Genomic DNA, 15534 nt, shown 5'->3' on the forward strand with positions numbered 1-15534 from the left:
GTAGGGACAGGGTTCCCATCATGTTGGCCAGGATGGTCTTGATCTCTTGATCTCATGATCTGCCCACCTTGGCCTCCCAAAGTGCTGGGATTACAGGCGTGAGCCACCATGCCTAGCAGGTAACACATGTTTTAATTAGCTAGATTTGGTCATTCCACAATGTATATATACTTTGAAACATCATGGTGTACCTGATAAATGCATATGATTTTATCTATTAATTTTAAAAAGTTATTTAAATGTTTTAATAAAACGACAAAAAATATGATATAAAGACATTTCCTTGTGAAGTACACACAAATACAAATTGTAGGCACATTTTGCCAAATGGTTAGAAAGTAAACATCTGTATCCACACAAAAACCTGCTCATAGACATTTATAGTGGATTTATTCATAAGTGCCAAAACTTGGAAACAACCCAGATGCCCTTCAGTAGGTAAATGGATAAATAAACTATGGTACATCCAAGGAATAGAATATTATTCTGCAATAAAGAGAATGGAGCTATCAAGCCACCAAAAAACAAGGAATCTTAAATGTATATTACTAAGTGAAAGAAGCCAATCTGAAAAGGCTACATGCTATGTGATTCCAACTATATGACACTCTGGAAAATGTAAAACTATGGGTTAGGAGAGAGGGAGGGATGAATAGATGGAGCACCGAGGATTTTTAGGGCAGTGAAACTACTCTGTAAGATACCGCAATGGTGGATACATGTTGTTATACCTTTTTCCAAACCCATTCAATGTATAACACGAAGAGTGAACTCTAATGTACACTGTGGACTTTGAATGATACTGATGTGTCAATGGAAGTTCAAATGTACCACTCTGGTCGGGGAGGTTGATAGTGGGAGCTGTTGGAGTGGGGTGGAAGTAGGGAGTATATGGGAACTCTGTATTTCCACTTGATTTTGCTGTGAGGCTGGGCATGGTGGCTCATGCCTGTGATCCCAGCATTTTGGGAAGCTAAGGTGGGAGGATCACTTGACAGCAGGAGTTTGAGACCAGCCTGGGCAACATAGTGAGACCTCATCTCTATCATATATATATATATGTATGTGTGTGTGTGTGTGTGTGTGTGTGTGTGTGTGTGTATGTATTTATATATGTGTGTATATGTATATATCATGTGTGTATATATATATATATACACACATGCACATATATAAACATACATATGTATATATATTTTAAATTTTTGCTGTGAACCTAAAACTACTCTAAAAAGTAAAGTCTATTAAAAAATTTTAAGTTAATGTCTGTGTAACTACTGCTCAGGTCAGGAAACAGGACATTACAGTCACCCTTCAGAAGCCACCCCTGCCATGTATTTCTACTTTCTTCCCATCCATACTCTCAGGGGTCATCACTACCCTCATTTTATGCTGATCATTTCTTGCTGTTCTTTGTGGTTTTACCATCTAAGAATACATACTTAAAATTTATGTGCTTTTAAAAAAAAAAAAACAAAAAACTTTGTGTATTTATTTATTTGGAGATGAGGTCTTGCTCTACTCTCCAGGCTGGAGTGCAGTGGCTTGATCATAGTTCACTGCAGTTTTGAAACTCCTGTGCCCAAGTGATCTGACTGCCTCAGCCTCCCAAAGTACCAAGATTATAGGCATGAGCCCAGCTAAACTTTGTATAAATGGAATCATTTTGTATATACTATTCTGTGGCTTGCTTTTTAAATGATCAATGATATGTGAGATTTATTCATGTTGTATATAGAAATCATTCATTTTTATTGCTATGTAATATTGCATTATGTGACTATACCACAATTTTTATGCATTTTACTGTCAATGAGCATTAGTGTTACTATGAACATTTTGGTACATGGATTGTAATATACATACGGTTGCTTTTCTGTTGGAAAAATACCTAGAAGCAGAACTGCTGTGTTAGCATGCATGTGTTCCTTCAATTTGATTGAATAACGCTAGGTTTCAGTTAGAGGTAAGATCAGGAGAAAGCATATTCTATCCCACCTCTCCCACTAAATCCAGCTATGAAATCTGGACAGAATGCATGGAGCACTTAGTTACCTAAAGTAAATGAGAGAAGGCACATTAGGGAAAAGACCAGAATTCAAAGTATCACTGAAAAACCAGTGGTCAGGTTTTGTTTTGTTTTGTTTTGTTTTTTGTTTTGAGACAGAGTCTTGCTCTGTCACCCAGGCTGGAGTGCAGTGGCATGATCTTGGTTCACTGCAACCTCTGCTTCCCGGGTTCAAGCGATTCTTGTGTCTCAGCCTCCTGAGTAGCTGGGATTACAGGCATCCGCCATCATGCCTGGCTAATTTTTGTATTTTTGTAGAGATGGGGTTTCACCATGTCAGCCAGGCTGGTCTTGAACTCCTGACCTCAAGTGATCCACCCACCTGTGCTCCCAAAGTGCTGGGATTACAGGCGTGAGCCACTGCGCCCGGCCTGGTTGATTGATTATGAGTATTGAACCAGTCTTGCATTCCGAAAATAAATGCCACATGATCATTATATATTATCTGTCATGTTGTCTACAAAGAGGGACAGTACTGGAAGTCCTGGCAGCTATAATAGGCACACAAAAAGGGATACAGATTAGAAAGAAAAGAAGATAATTTTCCCTATATGTAGACAACATGATGTTTATCTACATAGAAAATCCCAAAGAATCCACAAAATGACATGAAATTAATGAGTTTAACAAGGTCACTGAATACAAGACCAACATACAGAGATCAATTCTATTTTTTATATACTAGTAAAACAATGGCAAATAGAAGTTAATACAATATTGTTGGAAATAAATGATATCATTTATAATATCTTCAAAAATGAAATAGGTATAAATCTAAGAAAACACATATAGAATATGTACGCTGGATAACTATTTAGAAACAGTGGTGGAGAAGATAGCAATGGAGATGGAGTGTGGACACAGGGCAGCCTCTGCCAAACCATTTGCTTCCCTCTAGGGAAGCACACTTTACCCTGCATACCCCATGAATATCACTGTGACCTCTGCTTTTGCTTACCTATTCTTCATCTCTGTGCACATCCTCAGAATGTACTCAGTCTTGACTGTTATCTATTTCTGTATTATTGCTGCATAACAAATTACACAAAAATTCAGTTGCTTATAACCATAAGCATGTATGTAGCTCACAAATTTGTGGCTCAACAATTTAGACTAAACTCAGATGAAGGGATATCTCTGGTCTTCACTAGGATCACTCTATGGTCTCAGGGTTGGGTAGCTATCAACTCATCTCAGACAGTGTTGGCTGCTACTGTGGTGACTTGACTGCACCACATATATTTCATCTGGCAGGATAGTCTGAGCGTGCTCTCACGGTGAGGGTGGAAGAGCAAGAGCAGAAGTAGATGCCTGTAAGTGCTTTTTAAAACCTCTGCATGGCTGGGCACGGTGGCTCACACCTGCTATCCCAGCACTTTGGGAGGCCAAGGCTGGCAGATCACCTGAGGTCAGGAGTTCGAGACCAGCCTGGCCAACATGGTGAAAACCCATTTCTACTAAAAATACAAAAATTAGCTGAGCATGGTGGTACCCACTTGTAATCCCAGCTACTCGGGAGGCTGAGGCAGGGGAACCACTTGAACCTGGGAGGCAGAGGTTGCAGTGAGCTGAGATCATACCATGACACTCCAGCCTGGGTGACAGAGCAAGACTCTGACTCAAAAAAAAAAAACAAAAAACCAAAACCAAAAAACCAAAAAATCATCTCTGCATGCATCACATCTGCTAACATCCCATTGTCCAAAGAAGGTCACATGGCTAACCTCAAAATCAAGGGGCACAGAAATATACTCTGTCTCTTCAGTCAAAGGAGTTTCAAAGTTACATGTCAAAGGATATAGACTCAGGCAGGAGTGAATAATTGGGACCGTTAATGCAACCAATCTACTAAAACCGTGGTGCGAGACTCTAATCTTTGGCACTCTCCCCAGCCCCAATGCATTGTGACCTCAGTCTTCATTCTTGCATATCACCTTGATATCATCGTTGCTCTCCCAGCACATCCCTTCAGGATTAGCTGTAGGGCTGGTCTAAGACACACAGAGCTGTCTGAACCACTGATTTGCATTGCAATCTCACAGCTCTAAGCTCCGAAAAGCATCTGGCCCAGGCTAGGTTGGTTTAGTTGAGCCATGGGTAGAAAATAAGGGCTGTGCTCATGCCTAAGGGTCTGAACTGTTCTCTGTCACCCAATTGCTGAGCTTCCAAAAGCTTGATATGACCTTACCTCACTCAGACTTGTTATTTACAGCTGTGTTTCCACTACGGAGGTCCTTTTGGGGGATCTGGAGTCAAAAATCTTCCTCTGTCATAGGAAAATATTTACTGATTTCTAGCTGTGTATCTGACCACGCTAGCTTCTTTTCATATGCTTTAGATCAGTCACCATTTATATGTTCTGTCAATCCATTTGAACCAAATTCTTGACTTTCCTCAATCCTATGGCTATGTGATTCTTAAAGTGTCTAGAACAGGCTGGGCACTGTGGTTCATGCCTGTAACCTCAACACTTTGGGAGGCCGAGATGGGTGGATCACTTGAGGTCAGAGATCGAGACCAGCCTGGGCAACATAGTGAAACCCCATCTCTAATAAAAATACAAAAAAAATTAGCTGAGTGTGGTGGCAGGTGCCTGTACTCCCAGCTACTCGAGAGGTTGAGGTGGAAGGATCACCTGAGCCAGGAGGTCGAGGCTACAGTGAGCCGTGATCATGCCACCGCACTTTAACCTGGGCGATGAGAGTAAGACCCGGTCTCAATAAAATAAAATAAATAAAGTGTCTAAAACACTATGGCTATTTTTCTTCCATGTCAACTTATCCTAAACTACTGACCTGGTCTTCTATAAGTACTTAACATTGGTGGACACTGTGTTCCAAACTGGGCACCCAAAGTATCTACCAAAGCCATGTTATGGGTTGGATGATCAGACAGGACTCTAAGATCAATCCGTGAAATAAAAGCTGAATGGAGAGTAAAGCTGTGTCAAACCTTAGGCTTACACAGAGAGACACCCTGACTAGACAGAAATGTATGAGTGTTCAAGACGCTGGGCCCAGTCAAGGGCAAAGTTGATAGGAGAGAACGTGGAGGTAAAACTCAGGAGTCCAGATAATGTCGTACTTGAGGTCCCTAAGAAGCAGACACTGAGATGAAGCTTACCACGCAAGATATTTATTAAAGAGTGTCTTTATTTATTAAAGAGTACACGGTCGCTCACGCCTGTAATTCCAGCACTTTGGGAGGCCAAGGAGGGCGGATCACCTGAGATCAGGAGTTGGAGACCAGCTTGACCAACACGGTGAAACCCCGTCTCTACTAAAAATACAAAATTAGCTGGGCATGGTGGTGCATGCCTGTAATCCCAGCTACTCAGGAGGCTGAGGCAGGAGAATCGCTTGAACGCAGGAGGCGGAGGTTGCAGTGAGGTAAGATCGCATCATTGCACTCCAGCCTGGGGTAACAAGAGTGAAACTCTGTCTCAAAAACAAACAAAAACAAACAAAAAACAGTGTCTTTACAGACAACACCCACAGTGGGAAGGGAAGGATGGAAAACAGGGCAGACAGAAAAGTCAAGCTGCAAAATAGGCCCAACAGTCTCAACCAGCCTCATGAGAAACGATGGAGATAAAATGACCCCTCAGAGTTGTCTAAGGCTTTATATTCCCACATCATCAGTCAGTGCATATGAGACACCAGGAGGCATGTCATCACCTTGGACAGGGCGGCTCTGCAACTCAGGCAATCTCTGAAAGGGCCGAGAGCTGAAGGCTGCCTACCTACAGCTGTCCTAGCAACTGGGACAAGTTTCAGTTTCTCCTTGGTGGGAGACCTGGGAGGTGGACGACAGTGTTAACCACAGACAGCGATTTGGAGACCTCATATTCCTTTAAAACGGTTAAGCTTCTGCTCTTGTAGCTTTGCCTGAATCAATCTTTCTGTTGTTTTGTTTTTTGAGCCAGAGTCTCGCTCTGTCACCCTGGCTGGAGTGCAGTGGTGTGACCTCAGCTCACTGCAGCCTCAGCCTCCCGAATTCAAGTGATTCTCCTGCCTCAGCCTCCTGAGTAGCTGGGATTACAGGCGCCCGCCACCACACCCAGCTAATTTTTGTCTTTTTAGTAGAGACAGGTTTTCACCATGTTGGCCAGGCTGGTTTCAAACTCCTGAGCTCAGACAATCCGCCTGCCTCAGCCTCCCAAAGTGCTGGGATTACAGATGTGAGCCACCATGCCTGGCCCTCCTGAATCAATCTTAAATGCAGGGCCCCACGCTCAGTCTCTGACAGCAATTCTACAGTGTTTCCTTCAGACTTCCCAGAGATTGGAGTTCTTTTTTCCATAATTTTTGTCCAGTCTGGTGTATTGTTTGTTTGGGAATCATGATAAAACTTTGCAGATATAAACACATAGAGCTTAACATGTTGTGGCAACTTAAAAACATGTCCACAGGCCGAGTGCAATGGCTTACACCTGTAATCCCAACACTTTGGGAGGCCGAGGCAGGCGGATCACTTGAGGCCAGGAGTTCGAGACCAGGACCAGCCTGGCTAACACAGTGAAACCCTGTCTGTACTAAAAATACAAATATTAGCCAGGCGTGGTGGTGGACACCCGTAGTCCCAGCTACTTGGGAGGCTCAGGCAGGAGAATCACTTGAACCCAGGAGGTGGAGGTTGCAGTGAACTGAGGTTGTACCACTGCCCTGCAGCCTGGGCCACAGAGCGAGACTGTCTCAAAATAAATAAATAAAAACATATTCACCAATTCTTTGATTCTCCTTCCATTGAGAAGTGTGGCTTATGCACCCTTTCTTTGAACTGGGACAAGGCTGTGACTGGTTTGTGGCCACTAGAAAGAGGCAGAAGTGATGCCTCATGACTTCCTAAGCTAGGCCACAAAAGGAGGAGGGGGCTCCTGCCTTCTTCCCTGGGACTTTGACTTTTGAGTCCCTAATTCACCATGGAAAAAGTTGAATTATCCTGAGGCCCACCATGCTGTGGGACAGTCCAGGCCATATGGAAAGGTCATATAGAGGAGTTCTAGTCAACACCGTCAGCCGAGGGCCCAACCGACATCCGGACATGCAAATGGCAATACTTCCTTATGGTTCCAGCCCCCAACTGGAGCAGAGACAATGGGCTCCCACTGTGCTCTGTCTGAATTCCTGACCCACAAAATTAGTGGGCATAATAAGATGGTTATTGTAAGCCTCTAAGTTTTGGGGTAATTTATTACCAAGCAATTAGGTAGCCAGAACTCGCAGGATACAAAGCTTACTATGAGAAATGAGAAATGCTCCAGACAGTCTGTGCATGCTTCCAGAATATGCTCTGTGTATCTTTTGGCTCTGCAGGGACCTGGAAATGACTCAAAGAAATTCTTCCTTTTGAAGGATTAAAAAGTAGAATTTCGAGATGAAAAGCCTCGTTGTTGGAGGTCTACCGTGTGCTTTGCTTCAAGAGGCACGTTTGGGACAAACAAGGCCCAGTCATTCTGAAAAATCCAAGCGTGTAGATACCTCAGAGGAGGTAGGAAATTAGTCATTAACCACACAAGTTTAGTTCCTGATCCAAAATATTGTGTGCGTGTTTTGCAACTTAATCTGGTTGGCACTAGGTTTTTGTTTCATTTTGCATTGACCAAACATAAGGTACAGGTTGGCCCAGTTGTTAGTCATAAAATATATCAAGCCATCTTAGTTAAATAGCTTTTAAAGTTAAGAATTTTCTCTCTGTATAAAATAATCTCACTTAGATAATGTTTCCAGATACCTCCAAATGGGCAGTGCATATCAGTATTTGAACAATCCAAATGAAGGAAGTCCTTTTATTTTCATAGCAGCAAAGATAATTTGTATCATTAACAAAGAAGAGAAGTGAAGAATTCCACTTTAGGTTTTAATTAGAATGTAGAGACTCATTAAATGGAAGAAACGGAAATTAGCTGGGCATGGTGGCGCGTGCCTGTAATCCCAGCTACTCCGGAGGCTGAGTCAGGAGAATTGCCTGAACCCAGGAGGCGGAGGTTGCAGTGAGCCGAGATCGCGCCATTGCACTCCAGCCTGGGTAACAAGAGCGAAACTCCGTCTCAAAAAAAAAAAAAAAAAAAAAAAAAAAGGAAGAAACGGAAAATCACCATCTTCAACAGGTCAAAACGTACTCAATGTAACAAGTAAAATGCCTCGGGAAACTGCAGAGCGAAATTTTCCTGGTGCTCAATATGGTTTAAATTCTAGGGGCTGGATTAAGGAAAATATCGACCTTATTACCCGTCATGTCTCCCTAGTTATTCTAATCAGATGCTTTAGAGAAATTGTCGGCGATCACTTCAGAAACATCCTTCAACTTTTCCATCTCACCTCTGAAAAGTGTTGTGGAACAGCCTGCACTCCAGTCAAACTGTTTTCTTCTAAACTCTTGAAGTCAACAAGCTGTACTTAACATGAAACCTACACATTGCCAACAATTTCTCTTCCTACTTCATAGCATTGAGGGATCTTCCCGAGAATACTATGATAGGACAAGTTGAAAGAAGAAAAACTTCAAGGAGGTATTCTCTGTCACTTCAGTCAGTGGGCAGCATTTGTTCCTGAGGTTACAGGGCTGAGAAAATGCAAGAGAGAAAATACGTATTGAAGGCTTAGAGGTGGCAAGTACTATTATCACCACATAGAGAACTAAAACCGAGAGATAGTAACCTGCCCAAGATCACGTGATCAGGAAGTGACAGGGCCAAACTTGGAACACTGGCACCTTTGACTAGGAAACAGCACTGCTTTTTGGAACAGAGCTTATGAAAAACGGGGCGGAGAAACAGTAGGAAACATTTGAATACACAAGAGCATGGTGACCACCTATCATATCACATCCAAGGAAAAACAGAAGAATCAGGTAGATTGTGAGCTGGCTGTTTGGCTGTTTTTCTATTCCATTTCTTCTGTATCTACTCATCAGTTCTAGCATTTGTCTCTCTATGCCTTGTTAGTCCACTCAACCTCCACTTTCCTACTCACCCTTCCAATAGCCTACGCACTTACTTTGAACACAGAGACCCACCCCACGCCATTCCAGTTGCTAGGAGAACTTAATAAGTTAAGATATTTTCACAATAAAACTGTGTAAATTGTAAAGTACCATTTAAATGTGAGGTATTATTATTATTTATACTAATTTGATGTTACGTCCTGTTCTACCACATTGCCTGGAATGAAATCTTATTCTTGTGTTCTTAGAGCTTTTTTTTTTTTTTTTGAAACAGGGTTTTGCTTTGTCACTCAGGCTGGAGTGCAGTGGTGGTCTTGGCTCACTGCAACCTCTGCCTCTTGGGTTCACGTGATTCTCCTGCCTCAGCCTTTTGAGTAGCTGGGATTACAGGTGTGCGCCACCATGCCCAGCTAATTTTCAGTATTTTTAGTATAGTAGAGATGAGATTTCACCATATTGCCCAGGCCGGAGAGCTTTTATTATTATTATTATTATTTAATTTTTTTTTCTATTTTTTTTTGAATAAAATTTTTTTTTCTTTTTTGTAGAGACATTTCACCATGTTGGCCAGTATGGTCTTGATCTCCTGACCTTATGATCTGCCCATCTTGGCTTCCCAAAGTGCTGGGATTACAGACGTGAATCACCATGCCCAGCCGTAGAGAACTTTCTATTATTATTATTATGGTAAAACACACAACATAAAATTTAGCTTCTTTTTTTTTTTTTTTTTGAGACAAGATCTTTTTTGAAACAAGGTCTCGCTCTGTCACCCAGGCTGGAGTAGCACAGTGACATGATCATGACTCACAGTAGCCTTGATCTCCTGGGCTCAAGGTATCCTCCTGACTCAGCCTCCTGAGTAGCCGGGACCACAGGCACACACCACGATACCCAGCTAATTAAAAATATATATATTTTTAGAGACAGGGTCTCACTATGTTGTCCAGGGTGGTCTTGACCTCCTGGGCTCAAGTGATCCTTCTGCCTCAGCCTCCCAAACTGTTGGGATTATGGTCCTGAGCCATCACACCTACCAAAATTTGCTAATCATTTCTATTATAAATGTGTATTTCAGTAGTGTTAAGTATATTCACATTGTTGTACATCCAATCTACAGAACATTTTTATCCTGCAAAACTAAAACTGTAGGGCTGGGTGTGGTGGCTCACAGCTGCAATCCCAGCACTTTGGGAGGCCAAGGCAGGTGGATCACCTGAGGTCAGAAGTTTGAGACCAGTCTGGCCAATGTGGCGAAGCCCTGTCTCTATCAAAAAGACAAAAATTGGCTGGGCGTGATGGCAGATGCCTGTAATATCAGCTACTACGGAGGCTGAAACAGGAGAACTGCTTCAACCCAGTAGTCGGAGGTTGCAGTGAGCCGAGATCGTGCCACTGCACTCCAGCCTGGGTGACAAGAGCAAGAGCAAGACTCCATCTAAAAAATGAACAACAACAACAAAAACCCTAAAACTGTATATCCATTTAACACCAACTCTCCATTTTTCCTTCCCCTCAGCTTTTGGCAACCACCTTCTACTTTCTGTCTCTATGAATTTGACTATTCTAGGAACATTGTATAAGTGGGATCATACACTATCTTTTTGTGACTGGCTTATTTCACTTACCGTAATGTCTTCAAGGTTCATACATGTTGCAGCATGTGTCAGAATTGCCTTCCTTTTTCTTTGTCTTTTCTCTCTCTCTTTCTTTCTTGACAGTTTGCTCTTGTCGCCTAGGCTGAAGTGCAATGGCACGATCTCAGCTCACTGCAACCTCTGCCTCCCACGTTCAAGTGATTCTCCTGCCTCAGCCTCCCGAGTAGCTGGGATTACAGGCATGTGCCACCACGCCTGGCTAATTTTTGTATTTTTAGTAGAGATGAGGTTTCACCAGGTTGCTCAGGCTGACCTCGAACTCCTGGGCTCAAGCCATCCACCCACCATGGCCTCTCAATATGCTGGGATTTCACGTGTGAGCCACGGCATCTGGCTTGGGTCCTTCATTTTAGACACCAAACGCTAATCCTGGGCTTCTGGAAGACCCCTATCATTGTTTTTTTTTCTACTGGAAAACACATCATACCGTCTCCCAACCACCCTCAGACACTGTCTCCTAAGCCCAAAGGCCCAAGGTAGCAGTTTAGCTAGGGCCTTTCCAAATTAGTAAATTCTTCTGGCATGGCCCCCTGCTGCCACCTGCTGGCTGTATCAATCAACGCCGCTATGGGTATTGTTTCCTATTCAAGAGACCTCTATAAAGGGTGTTAGTCTTTCCCATCCCATCAACCATCATGGGATAAGACTTTCATCTACTTAAAAATTTTTTTCTTTACAATATTTTCACACTGTTCTATTTTAAAAAGAAAAGTCCTTCAGCAAATCTGTGCACAGGTCACAGATAGTCTCACCAGACTTGCCCCAACATAAAGAAAAATTTCTGTATTTGGGCACTGCAATTTGCAAAAGGACAAAAGAGTCAAATGTATATCAGTTCTCATTAACTACCTAAAAGCAGTTATATTACATTCAAATAAGTTGAATTGTGGATAATACCGAAAATGCTAAATACCAACTTTTCTTTGAAACTGGTAAAATATTTTGAACATTTTTGGAAAACATTTCAAAACCAGAAAAGGTTTTGTTTTTTGTCTTTTGTTTTTTTGGAAACAGTGTCTCACTCGGGTTCAAGCAATTCTCCTGCCTCAGCCTCCTGAGTAGCTGGGATTACAGACGCCCGCCACCACGCCCAGCTAATTTTTTTGTATTTTTAGTAGAGACAGGGTTTCACCATGTTGGGGGCAGGCTGGTCTCGAACTCCTGACCTCAGATGATCTGCCCGCCTCAGCTTCCCAAAGTGCTGGGATTGCAGGCGTGAGCCACCTAGCCTGGTCTTTTGTTTGTTTGTTTGTTTGCATTTATTTGTTTTTGAGACAGTCTCGCTCTGTTGCCAGGCTGGAGTGCAGTGGTGCAATCTTGGCTCATTGCAAACTTTGCCTCCCGGCTTCACAAGATTCTCCTGCCTCAGCCTCCCAAGTAGCTGGGACTACAGGCGCATGCCACCACACCCGGCTAATTTTTGTAATTTTTAGTAGAGATGGGGTTTCACCGTGTTGGCCAGGGTGGTCTCCATCTCTTGACCTCATGATCTGCCAGCCTTGGCCTCCCAAAGTGCTGGGATTACAGGTGTGAACCACTGCGCCCAACCTGGAAATAGTTTGTTAAATTTATTTTATTTTTTAAAAAAGTTTTTGGTCAAGCTCGGTGGCTCACACCTGTAATCCCCAGCACTTTCGGAGGCTGAGGCAGACTGATCACCTGAAGTAAGAAGTTCAAGACCAGCTAGGCCAACATTTCAAAACCCAGTCTCTACTGAAAACACAAAAATTAGCCAGGTGTGGTGGTGCGCACCTGTAATCCCAGCTACTCAGGAAACTGAGGCAAGAGAATTGCTTGAACTCGGGAGGTAGAGGCTGCAGTGAGCCAAAATTGCACCACTGCACTCCAACCTTGCTGACAGAGTGATACTCTGTCTCTCTCTCTCTCTCTCTCTCTCTCTCTCTATATATATATATATATATATATATAAATTATGGAGATAGGGAGTCTTGGTTTGTTGCCCAGGCTGGTCTTGAACTCTTGGCCTCAATCAATCCTCTCATCTTGGCCTTCCAAAGTGCTAGATTACAGGTGTGAACCACCACATCTGGCCTGAAAATATTTTTCACAGGGCAGTGTATTATTATTACTATTACTTAGACAGAGTCTCACTCTGTTGCCCAGGCTAGAGTGCTGTGGGGCAATCTTGGCTCATTGCAACCTCTGCCTCCAGGGTTCAAGTGATTTTTCAGTCTCAGCCTCCCGAGTAGCTGGGACTACAGGTGCACGCTGCCATGCCTGGCTAAATTTTTTTGTATTTTAGTAGAGATGAGTTTTTGCCACATTGCCCAGGCTGTTCTCGAACTCCTGAGCTCAGGCAATCCACCCTCCTTGGCCACTCAAAGTACTAAGATTACAGGCGTGAGCCATCACGCTGGGCCATGGCAGTGTATTATTTTTATTTATGTATTTAGAGACGAAGTCTCTCTCTGTTGCCAGGCTGGAGTGCAGGGGCACAATCATGACTCACTGCAACCTCTGCCTTCTGGGTTCAAGCGATTCTCCTGCCTCAGCCGCCTCAGTAGCTGGGACTACAGTTGTGTGCCACCACACCCAGCTAATTTTTGTATTTTTAGTAGAGATAGGGTTTCACCATGTTGGCCAGGATGGTCTTGATCTCTTGACCTTGTGATCCGCCCACCTTGGCCTCCCAAAGTGCTGGGATTACAGGTGTGAGCCACCACACCTGGCCAACAGTGTATTATTTTTAAGGGCAGTGTCAGAGTTGGGAAAAGAGGCTAGGTATGGTGGTCATGCCTGTAATCCCAGCTCTTTGGCAGGCCGAGGAAGAAGGATACCTTGAAGCCAAGAGTTTGAGACTGGTCTGGGCAACATAGTGAGACCCCACCCCCACTGCCAAAAATTAGAAAATTAGCTTGGCACAGTGGTGTGTACCTGTAGTTCAAGCTTTTTGCGAGACTGAGGTGGGAGGAACCCCTGAGCCCAGGAGTTCGAGGCAGCAGTGAGCTGTGTTCACACCACTGCACTCCAGCCTGGGTGACAGAGCGAGACTCTGTCTCAGAAAAAAAAGAGAAAGAAAAAGAAAAAGAAAAAAAAATTACATAAAACTTACATTGCCTGAAGTCTTAGAGCTTTACTGAGACTCTGGAGTCATATTTAAATTATGAGTGGGGAGTCAACTTAGAGATACCGCCCTGAAAGGTGAGAAAGGGAGAAGGTCTTTAATAAATGTTACCATGAAAATGTCATTATAAGCCAGCACAATGACTCACACCTGTAATCCCAGCACTTTGGGAGGTCAAGGTGTGCAGATCACTTGAGGTCAGGAGTTCGAGACCAGCCTGGCCAACATGATGAAATGCTGTCTCTACTAAAAATATAACAACAACAACAACAACAAGATTAGCTGGGTGTGGTGGCGCATGCCTGTAATCCCAGCTACTCAGGAGGCTGGGGTGCAAGAATCCTTTGAACCCGGGAGGCAGAGACTGCAGTGAGCCAAGATAATGCCACTGTACCCCATCCTGGGTGACAGAGCGAGACTCTGTCTCAAAAAGAAATAAATAAAATGAAATAAATGTCATCATAGATTTGGTTCTTTCAGGTGGAGGGGGAAGGTAGATCAGCCCATGCTTTGTCAGGTGAACTTATTGTTCTTGCCATAGGAATCTAGTGATGGGATTTTTTTTTTTTTTTTTTTGAGATGGAGTGTTGCTCTGTTGCCCAGCCTGGAGTGCAACGGCATGATCTTGGCTCACCGCAACCTCCGCCTCCCAGGTTCAAGCGATTCTCCTGCCTCAGCCTCCTGAGTAGCTGAGATTACAGGAGCATTGCCACCATGCCCGGCTAATTTTTGTATTTTTAGTAGAGACAGGGTTTCACCATGTTGGTCATGCTGGTCTTGAACTCCTGACCTTGTGATCTGCCTGCCTCGGCCTCCCACAGGGCTGGGATTACAGGCACAAGCCACTGCAGGCCAGGGAATGTGAAATTTTTTGCATAAACACATGTCAATCCTACCAGGGGGAAAACAGAGTCTCATAGGCTGAATCGGTATAAAACATCTCAAGAAATTCTGTCAAATCCTAATAAAATAAGCGCAATTGTTAATCAAATTCAATATCATAAGACATTGTAATCTCTGGTCAATTATTTCACAGTGATTTTGAACACTTACTAAGTACTCTGCTTTAGCATACGTTTGTTTTAATCCTCATAACAATCCTATGAAAGCACCATGCTATCATCAGCAGCGCCATCCTTATTATATTTTATTTTTGAGACAGGGTCTTACTCTGTTGCCCAGGCTGGAGTGAAGTGGTGAGATCACAGCTCACTGCAGCCTCATCTTCCCAGGCTCAAGTGATCTTCCCACCTCAGCCTCCCAAGTACCTAGGACCACGAGCACATGCCACCATGTCTAGCTAATTTTTAAATTTTTTGTGGAGATGGGATGTTGCTATGTTGCCCAGGCTGGTCTTGCACTCCTGGGCTCAAGCAATCCTCCTGTCTCTGCCTCCCAAACTGCCAGGATTACGGGCATGAGCCATCATGCCTGGCCTAAATTATTTTAAATATTTAATAGCTTTTTGCATTTCTATCATTGAGAATTGTTTGTTCATGTCCTTTGCACTGTTCCCAGCTATTATCCCCATTTTACATAGGAGGAAAGTGAAGTTCGAGATTTTTTTTTTTTTTTTTTTTTTTTTTTGTGACAGAGTTTCGTTTTTTCGCCAGGCTAGAATGCAGCAGCACGATCTTGGCTCACTGCAACCTCCGCCTCCTGGATTCAAGTGATTCTCCTGCCTCAGCCTCCCTAGTAGCTGGGACTACAGGTGCATGCCACCACGCCCAGCTAATTTTTGTATTGTTAGTAGAGACGGGGTTTCACTATGTTGGCCA

Source organism: Saimiri boliviensis, chromosome X (genome assembly GCF_048565385.1).
Source record: "Saimiri boliviensis isolate mSaiBol1 chromosome X, mSaiBol1.pri, whole genome shotgun sequence".
Lineage (NCBI taxonomy): Eukaryota > Metazoa > Chordata > Mammalia > Primates > Cebidae > Saimiri > Saimiri boliviensis.